General features: G+C 43.3%; 1 protein-coding gene across 1 annotated transcript in view; it reads right to left on the minus strand.

The window, feature by feature from the left end:
• Positions 1-5,749, minus strand: part of LOC124613956 (glucose dehydrogenase [FAD, quinone]-like) — a 39,476-nt gene extending 33,727 nt beyond the window's left edge. Inside the window, exon 1 of the mRNA XM_047142734.1 lies at positions 5,613-5,749. The gene's annotated coding sequence lies outside the window, so the exon portion shown is untranslated. The remainder of the gene's footprint in view (positions 1-5,612) is intronic.
• Between the last annotated feature and the right edge of the window lie 10,772 nt (positions 5,750-16,521).

Raw genomic sequence — 16,521 nt, forward strand, 5'->3', positions numbered from 1 at the left:
CGCTGAAGACGACACGTCTCCATTCGTCCCTCCATTCACGCCTGTCGCGACACCACTGGAGGCGGGCTGCACGATGTTGGAGCGTGAGCGGAAGACGGCCTAACGGTGTGCGGGACCGTAGCCCAGCTTCATGGAGACGGTTGCGAATGGTCCTCGCCGATACCCCAGGAGCAACAGTGTCCCTAATTTGCTGGGAAGTGGCGGTGCGGTTCCCTACGGCACTGCGTAGGATCCTACGGTCTTGGCGTGCATCCGTGCGTCGCTGCGGTCCGGTCCCAGGTCGACGGGCACGTGCAGCTTCCGCCGACCACTGGCGACAACATCGATGTACTGTGGAGACCTCACGCCCCACGTGTTGAGCAATTCGGCGGTACGTCCACCCGGCCTCCCGCATGCCCACTATACGCCCTCGCTCAAAGTCCGTCAACTGCACATACGGTTCACGTCCACGCTGTCGCGGCATGCTACCAGTGTTAAAGACTGCGATGGAGCTCCGTATGCCACGGCAAACTGGCTGACACTGACGGCGGCGGTGCACAAATGCTGCGCAGCTAGCGCCATTCGACGGCCAACACCGCGGTTCCTGGTGTGTCCGCTGTGCCGTGCGTGTGATCATTGCTTGTACAGCCCTCTCGCAGTGTCCGGAGCAAGTATGGTGGGTCTGACACACCGGTGTCAATGTGTTCTTTTTTTCATTTCCAGGAGTGTATATTGCTCAAGTGCGTGGGATCCGCATCAGATAGGACTAACAGGGGATGTAGAATGTATACAAAAAGAAGGCTGCACGAATGGTCCGCAAGTTTGTTTGATGCGTGGCAGAGTATCAAAGAGACTGAAGAAACTGACCTGGCAGCTGCTTGAAGATGACCCCAGAAAGTTCCAATAGTCAGCATTGGGTAATGAATCTAGGAACCCCCTAAGTATCGATCCTGCAGAGATCGCGAGGGCGAGGTTAGACAGCGCGAAAAGACCTACTTAAATATTTTTCCCACGCTGCACACGTGCATGAAATGTGAAGGAGTTCGAACAACTGTTATAATGGGAAGCACCCTCTGCCATGCACTTTATAATGATTTTCAGAGTATAGTTATAGATATAGATGAAATACCGCATACTCTACTCCATTATCTGCGGCTCACATTTTAATTGCCTTGTAAATAAGCATTGCCAAACGCACATCTCCTCCGCGTAGATACCACACCATCTGAATTAAACTCCTTCGCTTGTGTTGTCGTCTAACAAAAAGCAAAAGCATATAACGCGTGGCACGGAGACTGTGAAGAAACAGGACGGCACAAAAGCCATTGTTACTAATATCTACATCCCCATCTCTATCTATTCTCCAAAGTCACCTTATGGTGTGTTGCGGATATACTTGGTGTAGCACTGCGTCATTCCCCCTTCCCTGTACCAATCGTAAATGGCGCGCAGGTAGAGCGACTGATGAAAAGTCTGAGTACGATCTCGATACTCTCTAATTTCACTCTTATTGTTTTTTCACCAGATATCTGTACAGAGACAGACTGCAATTGCAAAAGTCGAAGGTCGTGAAAGAGAATCAGTAGTTGGGAAGGACTTGAGACAGTGTTATAACCTGTCCTCGCTGTTACTCAGCCTGTACATTGAGAAAGATGTGAACGAAAACAAGGAAAAATTTGGAATGGGAATTAAAGTTGATGGAGGACAAATAAAAACTGTGATGTTCGCCGATGACATTGTGATACTGTCAGAGGCGGAAAAGGACTTGGAAGAGAAATTGAATGAAATGGATATTGTCTTGAGAAAAGGTTATAAGATCGACATTAGTAAAAGTAAAATAATGGTAATGGACTGTAGTCGAATTAAATGGGGTTAAGCTGAGGAAATTTGATTACGAAATGAGACACTAAAATTGTTACAGGTTTCACTGTTTGGGAAGTAAAGTTGCCTAAGAGATGATACTAAATGCTGACTGTCAGTAGCAAGAAAAATCTTTCTCAAAAAAGAAAAATCTGTTGGAACCAAACAATTTTAAACGTTAGGAAGTCTTTCCTGAGGGTACTTGTCTGAAGTGTTGCCTTTCATGGAAGAAAAACGTGGACTATGAGCACTTCAGGCAAGAAGAGAATAGAAACTTTTAAAACGTGGTGTTACAGATGAATACTGAAGATTAGATGGGTAGATTGTGTAGCCAAACAAGAGATGCTGAACTGGATTGGGGAAAAAGATATTTGTGGCACACCCCAAGTAAAAGAAGGGATCGGCTGGTAGGGCATATCCTGAAGCAAAAAGGCAACACCAATTTGATAATGGAGGAAAATTGTGGGTGGATGAAAACTGTGGGGGAAGACGAAGACTCGACGACACCAAGCAGGTTTCAGTGCGTGGTGGTTGCAGTAGTTAGCAGTGGATGAAGAGGATACAGTACTGAGGAGAGTTGCAACTAACCAATATTCAGACTGAAAACCACAACGACGACAACGACAAGTACAACAACAACAATAACAACAACATGTGCGAACGAACCATTGTATTAGCTGACTATTCCACTAAAGTACGATCCTGGAATTTTGATAGTAAGCTACGCATTGATGCATAACGCCTCTCTTGTGGCGTCAGCCACTGAAGCTGGATTACCATCCCATCTCCGTAACACTTTCGCGCCTCTGGAACGAAGCCGTGATAACACACGCGACCTTGTTGGGTGATTAGCTCATACTGAGAAGTACACTCAGCGAGGGTTTTGAAAGCTACCTCCTTCGTAGGTGGACTACTGAGGATTCTTCCAGTGAATCTCCATCTGGCATCTGCAATTCGTTTGACGTAGACGTTCCGTGCACATACCCCTGGGTATGTAATGAATATAATTGTTTCCAGGCATTTCTCGGCAATAGATTAATCAAACAATAATAGATCTCCTCATGTACTTATACGTAGTACGTTCGTTACACCTAGGTACGTTGAGGGTCGATTGACAAACCCTGCACCAAACGTCGATCTGATGCAGGTCTTCGTGCACTTCGCTGCAATTTTCTAGTGTTTACGACTTCTCTGTATACAACAGCATCATTTGTAAAATGTGCCAAGGAGCTACCATAATTATTCACTAGGTCTTTGCATGCTAGCAGCTACTTTCACATGTGAATATTTCTGAGTTAAGAACGACATGCTGTGTTCTATTACTTTCCCTCGAGCAGGTACCAAAGTCCCACAAAATTACTGAAAGTAGATCATTTACGCCATCGACTCAATTATTTTTCATTTTCCATTTCTGGTTAATTTTGGCTATTTTGGCATTTTCTCACGGTAGTCGACCTTCATGAGGATATGCCACAGAGCCATCCTGCCACCGGCCTATGGAAGGCAAACATAAAAATTACAAGTAATCATGCGAAAACTTGCCTTAAGGAACAGTTTAAAAGCAGCTGCAGAAGCGAGGAGTCCGCCCGGTGCTAGTCATCTGTAATAATATAAATTTTCGTAGCCGCTGGCAATCGTCAGACAGGCAGTACGTGCACTTTGGGGCGTTGATCCCGTTCGTGTCAACGCAAAAACTGCCATTACAAAGGCGACTCACAGATCGCAACAAAATTTGAAAATCGAAAAAATTAAAGTGTGTTCTTCTCGTTTTAATAAACCCCATTAAACATTAGTCACCTACCATGGGAGTATTTACAGCACGAAGTAATAAGGAACACTTTCAAAAAATGTTCAAATGTGTGTGAAATCTTAAGGGACTTAACTGCTAAAGCTTACACAATACTTAACCTAAATTATCCTAAGGACAAACACACACACCCATGCCCGAGGGAGGACTCGAACTTCCGCCGGGATCTGCGGCACAGTCCATGAGTGCAGCGCCCTAGACCGCTCGGCTAATCCCGCGCGGCAAGGAACACTTTACTATGCATGCGCATCTCCTTACAGAAAGTAACGAAAGCAGACAATCAAACGTGTCACAAAATTTGTTAAGAGATCTGTCTCCTCTTCGTTCAGCTATTTTTTCTTTTGCTTATTGCGAATCTGTTGCCCTACGTCATCGAACTTATTGATATATTCTGCAACAGTTCTGTCTAATTTAATGCGTTTCTCTATTAAGAAAACTCATTTCCTCCACCTACTTGCGAATTATGTAAATATTGGTGTGTAAAAGGCTCATATGTGAGGTGAACACAGAATTTTCCAGACATGCCGTAGTTACATGCAGAAAAGCGCTTTGGTCCCGCTGATAGCAGTTACACGGTAGGATTCCAAGTGAGTAACACATGTTCCCGGTTATCTGACGGACGGTAAGTTAACTATAGGGGAGAGCAGTCGCTAGCTGCCACACGTAACCTGCGGATATGAGGCATAACTGAAAATTATTCGGAGTGTTTAGAGAAGGATATTAACAGCAGACCTCCAAAACAAGCAGCTATCGGCAACGGGTTTAGCGTTCTCTACCGGCACTATCACACCTTTCTTTTTCTCATCATCAGTAAAATTAGCGACGTTAACAGTAGGTAGCCGCAGCTTCCCGCGAAGTCATTGTAACACCGCACTTCGTATTGGAAAATGACTGTACCTAATCATGTGACCCAAGTTAGTTCCCGCTACGGCCGGGAAATCAATTCGCCTTGGCCGGCCGGGGTGGCCGATCTTTTCTAGGCGCTACAGTCTCGAACCGAGCGACCACTACGGTCGCAGGTTCGAATCCTGCCTCGGGCATGGATGTGTGTGATGTCCTTAGGTTAGTTAGGTTTAAGTAGTTCTAAGTTCTAGGGGACTGATGACCTCAGAAGTTAAGTCCCATAGTGCACAGAGCCATTTGAACCAATTCGCCTTGCCGCCTGATATGTTACTTGTGTTTTTGTGCTACAGGCGCTCAACAAAACTGTTATCCGCGACCGTTTAAACGGGAAAAGCAGACACGAATTTCGTAGACCAAATTTACAGCAAGAGTTTCATGAGTCCGTCTTTATCAAGTGTCGCTCTCCTTGGACTATGTGGTGCCAAATAACGGATCTAAAATGTGTCCATATTTTGCATAATGAATCTACTTTTCATCCCCATCGACGCGCAGGTCGCCGAAGTGGAGTCAAATCGAAAGACCTGCACCAGGGGAACGGTCTACCCGACGGGGGCCCTTAGCCACACGATATTTCATTTCACAATGAATCTACTGAATTTGGCTGCCATCCAAAAACTTGATTAGGTAGCTCAACAAGTACTTCGCTGCACCGTAAAACAGCGGGCTGAATCAGACACAGGTTGAACTGCCACATTGCATTAATGACTGTAGATCTGTTGAAATCGTCTCTCTGAGTGTAAATTTAGGTGGTTTGCCACTATAATCTAACTCAACACTGGGCTCTTGTTCGCTATCTCGACCGTAGAACATTCTAACATATGGAACAAAACGTGCATATTTCTCTGAATAAAATTGTGTGTGAGATCTTGCTCTCCATCCAGGTTAAAAAGACGACGGAGTGACGAACGGTTTGCGAGTGCGCACCGTGCGACGATGCCGAAACAGGAAAGACGCCACGGAAAGGGCGCTCCGAAGACGTCGTGCCACCACGAAGAAAGCATACTGCACTAGAAAGATAAAGACTACTTGAGAACTCTATAGTCAGCTACCAGCTTGTGTGTACCTGTCAGAGAAGGCTGCTCAGACGACGGATGCTGTACTGAGAGTGTCGCTCTGTTCCCGGTGTCAGCTTCTTATAGCAAGCACAGGCAGGCGACGTCGAGGAGGTTGCGTGACGCACGCTGACTCGCAGGACGTTCCACGCAGCTCAGTTTCTGTTAATAGATTGTATGTACACAAGTTGTATTCAGCGGAATCATTTCACCACAGCTGTCGGTGTACTCCGATCGCTCGCGATGACGCGCGTAGGAGCACTTGTCCAAATACTCTCTGGCTGCTGGTGATCGATTGCTAGTCTGAACCGGCGCGAGACAACACCTGTCTCCACTGCGCCTGGTGCGAATCGCTATTGTTCCGCCGGCGTACACACGGGCGGCTTTGCTTGCGCTGCAAATGCACGTAGAGAGTAACGTGAGCGACCGATAGTGTTGGGACATGTCGACACCAACATTTGTGTTCTAGTGTGTAATGTTACGCTGCGTTCTGGACTACTCACGCGTACGCCTTCCTTCCGGAGACTGATGCCACTCACGAAATCAATCCGTTACTTTTTTTTTTTTTCGAAATATCCGCTCTGCTGAAATTTCGTGACAACCTGAAATTGAGAGCCGCACAGGGATTTGAACCGGAGAGCCTGGCTTTGAAGGACAGTAAGCCTACTCTTCTGATTGAAATCGAATAGAAGGGCAGTGCTTAGGAAACGCAAGGTATCAGATTCGAGTACAGACATACCGACGAAAGTTTTTACGTAGTCAAAACACATGGAACTGGTGTGTACTATCAGTTGAAGTGTAAACTAACTATGAAATAACTTCCAATGTTAATCTTCAGCAATTTCAGTCAGAAATGAAATTACCACTGATTATTGCGGACGAGCATTTGGTAAACATCGTCTTTTAGCGATGTATGTAATACGTAAGTGTAAATGCTGTAGTTCTAAGCGATCATTTGCGTGAGACACTGAAAACACACGATTGGAAAATTCAGTTTAGAATCAGTCTCCATGTGGTTCAATGTACGCTACATAATCAGGGTACACAATATAACCAATACGGAAAAATAACGAAAAGTGTAGGAGATACGTGTAACTCACAAATTAGCGAAAACAGAGTTCAAAGAGAAGCGTCATAGAAAAAGTTTACTATGTAGCATGTGGTAAATGAGCGTTTAAATTTGGAGTAACTATGTGCTGCGGGAGTCAAACAGGGAAAGTCTGACTCATGTATCAGGTACAATACGAGCTAGCCACCCAGCCAGTCAAATATGCAACGAAGTTGTTCGCTCATCGTAAGTTTAAGTAATTAATACTTAAGGTATTACCAAACTAAATGGTCTTTCGTGTGAATCAGTTTACCATCTGATCGTTATACATATCCACATTTTGCAAAATGAATACTCGGTTACGAAAAATATCAAGATTCAGTTTCATAGGATATTTTACAATTCACACTTTTCACTGTACTTATAAATGACTACCACTACCATTTGAAGTATAGTATTTAAAGTGAATACCTTCCACGCTACCGAGAGGAACCGATATGTTTAGAGTTCGTCACATCTCGTCCACCTCCTGTGAAGTGCACCAATTATGGAATCCTTGGTGATGTTAGTTGTAGGGGCATTAGGCCGCTGTCTGACGCATGCTTCTGTGATTAATATTTTCTGTCATAATGCTAGAAGAGACATCATCAGAGGCTACAAACTCGGATACCAATCCCTCTCACACGGATAGATACATTCACAAAAAGCTGGCCGCTGTGGCCCTGCGATTCTAGGCGCTTCAGTCCGGAACCGCACGACTGCTACGGTCGCAGGTTCGAATCCTGCCTCGAGCATGGATGTGTGTGATGTCCGTAGGTTAGTCAGGTTTAAGTAGTTCTAAGTCTAGGGGACTGATGACCTCAGATGTTAAGTCCCATAGTGCTTAGAGCCATTTGAACCATTTTTCTTTCACAAAAATTCCAAACTCCAGCCCAAGCAGAAAAGATACGTTATTAATACATTGGAGAACCGGTCTCAAGGAATCAGTGAGCTACAGTACTTGGAGGAAGAGCTCATCATTTAGAACTACTTTCAGAAGAAATTGCTGCCCTGACAAAAAGATAAGTAGGGCATTATATTCACGGATCTAGCGAAAAAGAACCATCTAAATGGGAAGTTTTACTCGGATTCATATAAACTGTCACAGATCGCTTCGGTAGCGGGATAAAAAGATGCAAAGTTGGCACATTGTTCAAACCGACAAGAAAGGTGCAGGAACATTTGAAGACTGGAAAGTACCTATGCCCTACGCTTTCAGCAGCATAGTTACACAAAATCCCTTGTGCACGTGGTCAAGTGTACATTCGAACTACTTAAGAAACATTAACTAATTGCAACTGTTGCCTGGGAAACACGACTAAATCGACATTAGCAGATCATGCTTTGGGAGTATGAAAGTCACCAAATTCGTTGCTCTGTTACTGTAGTTTTATCAAGGTCCAGTCATTAGAACGTTAGGATGAACGGAGGAGCCACATTAATTCAAAAGCACAAAAACAACTTTGGAAGAAAAGGAGGAAGACTGAAATTAGACAAGTTGTGGTCCTCAGTGCTAAACAGAGCAAATAGCTCCGTAACTAACGTCGGCGCAACTCCATGATGTCAGGAAGATGTATGATGACGTCATGACCCGAATGTTGGGGGAACGGGAGCATGATCCACGCCTCCGTAACCGAGCAGTCTTAGCAAGTAACAGGAGTCATGGCTCCCGAACTACTTTACCAGCGTGGGTTCATGTTTGAGTCTACGGCAGATCTTTTCGAAATGAACATATCCACCGACGCTGTTGCAGTTATTGTGAGTAGAATGGGAAGGAAAATGCTACTTCGGAAAGATTACGCTTTCAGATTCGAATAATTGTCAAAAAGTGAATGGCTGTGCAACATTAAGAAATGCAAAAGCTTTAGTAAAACTGTCTCCCTTGAATACACAACTGTGCTCGACAGTCAAGAAGACCCAATTACAAAGAAATAGCTGATGACAAAATTCAGAGGTAGAAAATAGTTTGTGACCTAAAGAGGAAAGCTACAGAAGATATGTGTTAGAGACCATGAAAACTTAAATACAATCAACTGACAGGAGAACACACGGAAGATAAAACCATTGAAGATGTTGACAGCTTTCGTAAATCCATTTACAGCGCTTGGCGAAAGATTCTGCCGAAATTAGCTATAAGTATTCAGGAGGTTCATGGTATTCCGAACACATTAACTGCGGAAACGACAAATGGGGCGGATTTGTTGCTTCATAATGACACTGGAAAGAACACTGTAATATTCTGTGAAGTTCAAAACCTCAAAATGCTTAGTCAGTGTGACACAATATACGTTGATGGGTCTTTCGTGCAAAGCACAAAGTTTTTCTGTCAGCTATTTATCATCCATGGGTTTGTTAATGGACATTACTTTCCAATGGTTTTATCTTTGTTGGGCGACAAGGAAACATTATTTTATATCTATGTCTTTCCAATAGTTGTTGATAAATGTGATAATCTAGATCTGAAATTGCCTCCATCAAAGATGTTTTCAGACCTTGAAGAAAGCATTATGAAATTTCGAAGTGAAGTGTGGACTGATGTAACAGTCGAAGGATGTAAATTTCATCTACTACAGAGTTCGTAGTGAAAGATATAAACGTTGGGACCTACACATGACCGCTATTCCAGAAATGAAATCGGGAAGTTTCGGTTTTTTATATAACTGGTTTACCAATGATGAATCGTAACATGCTGGTAACTGTTTTGCTGAAGGCTTAATGTCACTTGTGTCTGAATAACTACAAATCCTTTACTACTACAGACGAAAAGGCACTCTTTCCTCCAGCCATGTGGGCAGAACTAAGTTGAAATAGACAGAGAACCACCAATGTGTTTGTTCTACTCTTGCAGCACAGATATGCACAGTTTTATTGAGGTGCTGAAGCAAATTCATCTCAACTCCAAAATTACAACATATTTCACAAAAAGAAAACAAGAAAAAAGAAAGGTCTTGTCCGGATTTGAAATTCATGAAGCACTAGGTGGCGAACTTCAAATGTGGAAGACTTACAAGAATCCAATATATGATATTAGTTCCCTAGAAAGTATAACCTGGAATATACAGACTAAAATCAAAAATATTGCTAATTTCAAATATGGCCATACATTGTAGTTTAGTATGATAATAAATTTTCCGATACACTTAAACTACAAAGAAATGTAAATTTGTAAATCACTAATTCGTATTTATGCATTACAGGCTCATTTTCTTTTGACCTCAAAGTGCAGGATAATGAGAGCCCTTTTTCCTTATTACTTACAAAAGAAAAGTGTTTCACAACTTCGACTGGAGGTATGTATGCTGCAACCTGCCTTGAATGGGAGGACAGGGTGACCGCAGGAGGTGTGGTCCTGTACCAGCATTGATACCTATAAACAATTCGGCTTCCTGAGCTTGTTTAAGTCTGGAACTATTATCTAAGACTTCATAGCTTCTGATTATGTCTCCAGCATTAGGAGATTAAGCGTGCCTTAGATCGCGGCCTAATGCCGATAAAACAAAATCACCACAGATGCAAATACCGAGCGTGAAAGTTTGCGTTTTATGATCAATTACAACATTGTTCCAGTTGTTCAGAATTATTTTCTTTCGAAAACATTTCGCAAGCAATTTGGCGATTTTTTACTGTATGGTGTTCTCTCTACCTGTAGCCATTTGTAATGAAACGCTGTCACTCCGAGTGCCTTCCCTGGCCTCTTACTTTAATCAGTGTCTAGCACCCCCCCCCCCCCCCCCTCCCGTGTAACATTACTTCCGAAATCGTATTTCTATGTCTTCATGAATCATCTTTGTAACTCTACAGACTACATAAAATTACCTTCGTTGGCCGTTATCAAAGCTCTCTATGGCTAAGAAATGTTTCCAACATGCAGCTCCGAAAAGATGCGATAATTTGCTCAACAACTAACATATCTAATAACTAGCAAAGAAAACATTAAACTTAACCTTAAATATCTGTCTGAACAACTGTTCATATTCGACAGGTGAACATAAAAAAACTTTGGCCGCATGTATGTGTAGTCCAATCGAAAAAATAGGTTTAGTTTGCTATCAAATTGTGTTTTACCTGTAACATGTGTAGTGACAAAGAGTTATTTAATATTCTATAATGGTCAGCATACAGTCACACAAAGAAACAAATTAGGTGTAAATATCCCGTAAACTGTCACATTCCACATCATTCCTGCGAAAGTTTTGTAAATGGTCTATGGAACACATAACTAACTAACTATTGATAATGTTTCCGAGCCAGTGACTGCCATAAACGTCGGTATTGAAATAAATAGCACCAAAACGTGGAGGTGTTAGAGATCCATGCCGCTGGGTCGTCGTTCCGCTGGTTAGGGTGCCCAAGCTGCCACACAACTTCCGGAGGAAAGGGACTTCTATTCAACGTACGGCTGATGGGTTGGTTTTTCCGTAATCCATCTAAAGTGTTTCTTAACAGGAGCCAACGTGACTGGCTTAAAGGCTGGTAGCTTTCCCCTGGAGAGAGGAATTTTCTAATGCTTGCTGGAAACAAACTCGCAAAAAGCCCTGACGAAGAGAAATACTCCACCGAGGAGAGTCGTTGGTGGGTGCAGGAGATCACCGATGGAAGTGCCTGCACCATGTCCTGAGAGTGACTCCCTGAAAGGCCTGAATATTGCAACAAGTTTTGCTTGGAGCTCGCAAAATCGCGAGTCAGGCAACAGCCCCCCTGGGTGTAGGTGGCACATCAAAAATGGCTCTGAGCACTATGGGACTTAACATCGATGGTCATCAGTCCCCTAGAACTTAGAACTGCTTAAACCTAACTAACCTAAGGACAACACACAACAGCCAGCCATCACGAGACAGAGAAAATCCCTGACCCCGCCGGGAATCGAACCCGGGAACCCGGGCGTGGGAAGCGAGAACGCTACCGCACGACCACGAGATGCGGGCGTGGCACATCCTCGGCCCCATAAAGCAGAGGTGATATCTTGCGTGTAGCCTGTATCACGTAGTGAGCACAGAGTGCGGTGGCGCAGTGGTTAGCACACTGGACTCGCATTTGGGATGACTACAGTAGTTCAGGTCCTCTCTCGGTCATCTAGATTAGGTTCTCTGTTGTTTCCCTGAATCACCTGAGGCAAATATATAGATAGAACTCTTGCACGTGGACGGCAGACTCAATGTGAGTAGTTGCATTGGCTTTATTGAGCTGCGTTTTGGCTTCCCATACTTCGTAGTACCTCTTGCGGTCGGTACGTTTGTGTTTACGATTCTGGGGAAAACAAAATGTGTATGAGACAGCCGCACTGGCGCTTTATAGACAAATATTGTCATTTACTAATTTATGCTTTACATTTCATACAGCTAGAGATATACTGAGTGTCTGCTTTTCCCATTTGTTTATTACGTTTCCGTATTATATTTCTGTGTTTCCGTTTTCCATTCCTTGTCTCGTCTGCTAGAGACAGTGTGTGAAAGTCCATGTGTGGAGTTTCTACGTACTTTTGTTCTTGGGCTGGGATTTTTGAGTAGTAGTGGCAGTTTAGTCAACTTTCGTGGAGAGATAGAGCAGCCTTCTACTGGGCCAATAAAGCATTAGAAGAGACTGGTCAGCAGCTATTGTGTAAATTGGCACAGGCAGCCAGTATCTATTTTCTCTGCCCATTTCCGCTACTACTTGGAGACCTCGGTCCGATAGCGTGGAACAGGACTGTTCGCTGGGTCGTCGGGAGGTGAGGTTGTCTGTTCTGGTCATCTTTTATAATGTAAGTTAGGTAGTTGGAATCAGCAAGGATTTTGTTGAGATTGAGATGCTAATACGGTTCCTAGAAGTATAATAATCGTGGTATATCACACCAGAGTATCTATTTCAATAAGAAAGTGCAACGATGCTTATTAATATTTCAATTAATTAACGCGATTCCTTGTCCCACCCCTACTTAGTCATGGGGAAAGAGCTTCGTTCAACCTGTGTCTTGTTTCAGTTAGTGTGAATCTCAAAGTGTAAATGCGTTGTGTGTGTGTGTGTTATTTGTTTGTCATGTTAGAATTCTTTTTCCATGTTTTACCTTTAAATTCAATCCGCGAACTCGGTGTTTCTTTGTGTTGGCTAGCTCAACCTTCCCATTCATTCAAGGGTGCTATTGAATTGAATTTTGGATCGATTGAGAGTTTGCTGTCATCATGTATATTTTCTGCATGTTTTGTACCTCGGAGTTGAGGAATTTCTACGCAAGGTATCGACCACGTGGTTGGTAAGTAAATCTAACGTTTCTCTGCCCCATCGTGTTTCTGTCTGGTGTACAAATTTATATTTATGTTCTTTTCTTTTTGTGCGGGTGTTGTGGGGTAAATCTGCGTGTGCTTATAGATAAGACGAATCAACTCTTGTACCAAGCCGAGGCCCTTCCGACGTATTCAGAAATAGTTATTGAAATAGTTACTGTGCATACATACAGAATCGAGCATTCTTACCTTGATCTTTATTATGCGTAATTGATGTTCCTGTACGAATTGATTCTGGAAATAAATGTTAACTGGCTGTTAAATCGTGTTCGCAACGTTAACTGTGCAACCGTCAAACTTCTGACTCTCTCAAAATCATCTGATCTAATTAATTAGGTCTTTTTTTATATTTCATTTGATGTTCATATGACTGTTTTACCCTGAATCTAATCCAATACTGGTCAGGGAGGTAGCACTCCAGTGATTCAGGGAAAGCATAGTTGATTTCACTACCAATCAGTTCATAAATTAATAGACTACGGCTTACTCTATGCAAATGAGCATAATGCTCGCTTTCAGTCCGACCATTCGAAAGGCATATGTAGTTGTAGCACGAGTAGGTGTCATTCAAGATTTCCTTCTTCGTCTTTCTCCATCCTTCGCTAGTCCGAGGTTGTGCTCCGTCTCTAATGATCTCGTTGTCGACGGGACGTTAAACATAAATCTTCCTTCCTTCCTTCCTTCGAGAGTGAGTGATCTTCAGTGATCGACGAAGTTGTTTTCCATGACAGAAAACTCAAAAAAGTTCGCAAGTGCGTTCTTGCACGCAGTCCAAGACTCGAATCAGCCATTTTCGATTTCCATTGGAGTATTATGGCTTAGTGCGTGACAACGTGATTATGCGGAGGGGTTTCGTACCACACTCTGGACCATTCTAGTCGTCAGGGACAAAGGTACAGTCAAGAATTCCCCATGGAAGTGTGGTAAAACCGCTCTTGTTTTCTACATAAACAAGCGAACCGACGGGTAGATGAGCAAAAATCTGCGACTGTTTGCTGTAGTTTACTGAAAAGTGTCGTTGTTGAGTGACTGTAAAAGGATACAAGATGACTGAAGTAGAATTCCTTTTTGACAGCTTGTTCTAAATGCAGAAAAGTTTAAATTATTGAAGATAGTAGGAAGAACAATCTTGTGGTGTTAACATACAATATCTGTGGTTTGCTGCTTGACACAGTAACGTCGATCAAATATCTAGGCATAACGTTGCAAAGTGATATGAAATGGAACGAGCACAGAAGTTCGGTAGTAGGGAAGGCAAATAGTCGACTTCTGTTTGTTGGGAGAATTCTAGGAAAGGGTAGCTCATCTACAAAGAAGATCTCGTACAGAGTATTAGTGCGACCCATACCTAAGTGCTGTTCGACTGTTTGGGATGCGAACCAGGTCTGATTCAAGGAGGACATCGCGGAAATCAGAGGCGGTCTGCTAGATTTGTTGCCGGCAGCTTCGATCAACAAGCGGAAGTTACGAAGATGCTTCGTGAACTCACATAGGACTCCCTGTATCTAAGATGCCGTTCTTTCCGCGGAACACTATTCGGGAAATTTAGAGAACCGGTATTTCAGGCTGGCTACTCAGAGGTCCTACTGACGCCAACGTACATTTCGCGTAAGAACCGTGAAGAGAAAAGGAGAGAAATCAGGGCTCTTAAGGAGGCTTGTAGACAGTCGTTTTTCCCTCGCTCCATTTGTGAGAAGAATAGGGAAAGGAGTGATCTCTCAGATTTTCTCAGCGCGATTGATTAATAGCGTGCTTCCGGGTTTTCTGCCGAGTAGTTGTTTCCAACAGGAAGCAGACTGTTAAGGAAATGGAGTGACTAATAGTGCTACAAGGAACTCTCCACCATACACCGTATGGTGGCTCGAAGAGTTGTATGTAGTATATCTGGAAGTGGTGGTTAATGAAATATTTAATTAAAACTAAAAAAATAACACTTTTTCCGTGGAAACTGTATTTGTGGTGATCTGCGTGCTATATCCTGTTCTGTCAGGGTGGAGATTGTAGTTACAAGTCGCTAGAAACCAGCAGAGAAGGTGTGTTGTGTATTAGTGGTGTGCGTTATCCAGACCGGTGGCGGATTCTCAGAATCTTTCTGAGTGCGGTTACGTAGCTAAGCATCATTGGTTATGGATCACTGACAAGCTTGGTCCTGTTCCGCGGGCCAAAGCAAGGCTGGCGACCCGTATCGAGACATTTTCTAGACCTTCTTGTAAGTGTGGCAGTGCGTTAAATTGAGCCGGGCCCACCAATAAAAATTTTCCACTAAATGTCGAGGGTAATATGTCGCGTAATTTGTGTCTCCCGCGCCGAGAGCGCGTGGATTCCGGCCGCTGCTGTGAGGTTACGGAGGCTTGCAGAACAAGGCGAAGGAACACTTCAGTCGTAAAAGTTACACATAGCTTAAGTACGCTACTGCTTGTGTCACTTGCCCAACGTAAAGGCCACATTCGCTCCGGATAGATAAATCATTTCCCAAAAACGTACTTCTCTCTAGAAAAAGTTTCATAAAGGTCCAAAAAATAAGCAACCTCTAACCCTTCTACATTTACTTTTCTTCTCATTTTTTCCTCTCTCTCTCTCCTTTTTCCAGAATCTAACTACTTACACTTTCTTGCTATAAGAGCTTCAAAAAAAATGGTTCAAATGGCTCTGAGCACTATGGGACTTAACATCTGTGGTCATCAGTCCCCCAGAACTTAGAACTACTTAAACCTAACTAACCTAAGGACATCACACCCATCCATGCCTGAGGCAGGATTCGAACCTGCGACCGTAGCAGTCGCGCGGTTCCGGACTGAGCGCCTAGAACCGCTAGACCACCGCGGCCGGCTATAAGAGTTTCATGCCTCATTTCCGTTTTCACATTGTTCTTTTCATTAAGCTACCTACACTACACTTGCGCCGTAGATTAATAATTCAAATGAGAGTTTCATTCAATAATTTGTAATTGCGAGAGAAAGGTGCTTAAATCAATCGGCAGAATTTGAAAATCTATGAAAGAATGAACAGGTATGGCTAAACAATGCGAGAAATAACAATTAGCACATCTGGATACAACGGGCCTGGTGTCCATCGAGACGAACATGTATGTCTGAATAAAACTGTGCGTTACACGTTACTCTGGGACAAAGATGAAATTTTTTCTTGGGTATGCCGTGTGCAACAGCTGATTGAGCTCCCTCTGTAGGCTTTCACAGCCGGTACTGTATTTATATCCTTCATGTTTTTTTCTTTATTTGGACATTAGACCGTGTTCTAACACATTTTTCTGTGCTTAACGTTTCATATCCTAATGTTGGATACATCATCATTGTTAGTATATTCGACTCAAACAAGCTCAGCAGTCCTAACTGTTCGTACGTAACACGCAGCGATCAGATCGTGACGTCATCAGACGGCAGAATTCCACGGAGATACGTTGTTCGGAAGACTTCACGATGTTTGCTTTATTTATCAAGATGACCCACAAGCTCTCTAATTTCACAGCTTCTTTTCTGTTAAGGTCATTTTTGCGCCTTTTGAATTTATATGGCCTCTCTCTACATCCTAACATAGTAATTATTGGATCCTGAA

Source organism: Schistocerca americana, chromosome 4 (assembly GCF_021461395.2).
Source record: "Schistocerca americana isolate TAMUIC-IGC-003095 chromosome 4, iqSchAmer2.1, whole genome shotgun sequence".
NCBI classification, from domain to species: Eukaryota; Metazoa; Arthropoda; class Insecta; order Orthoptera; family Acrididae; genus Schistocerca; species Schistocerca americana.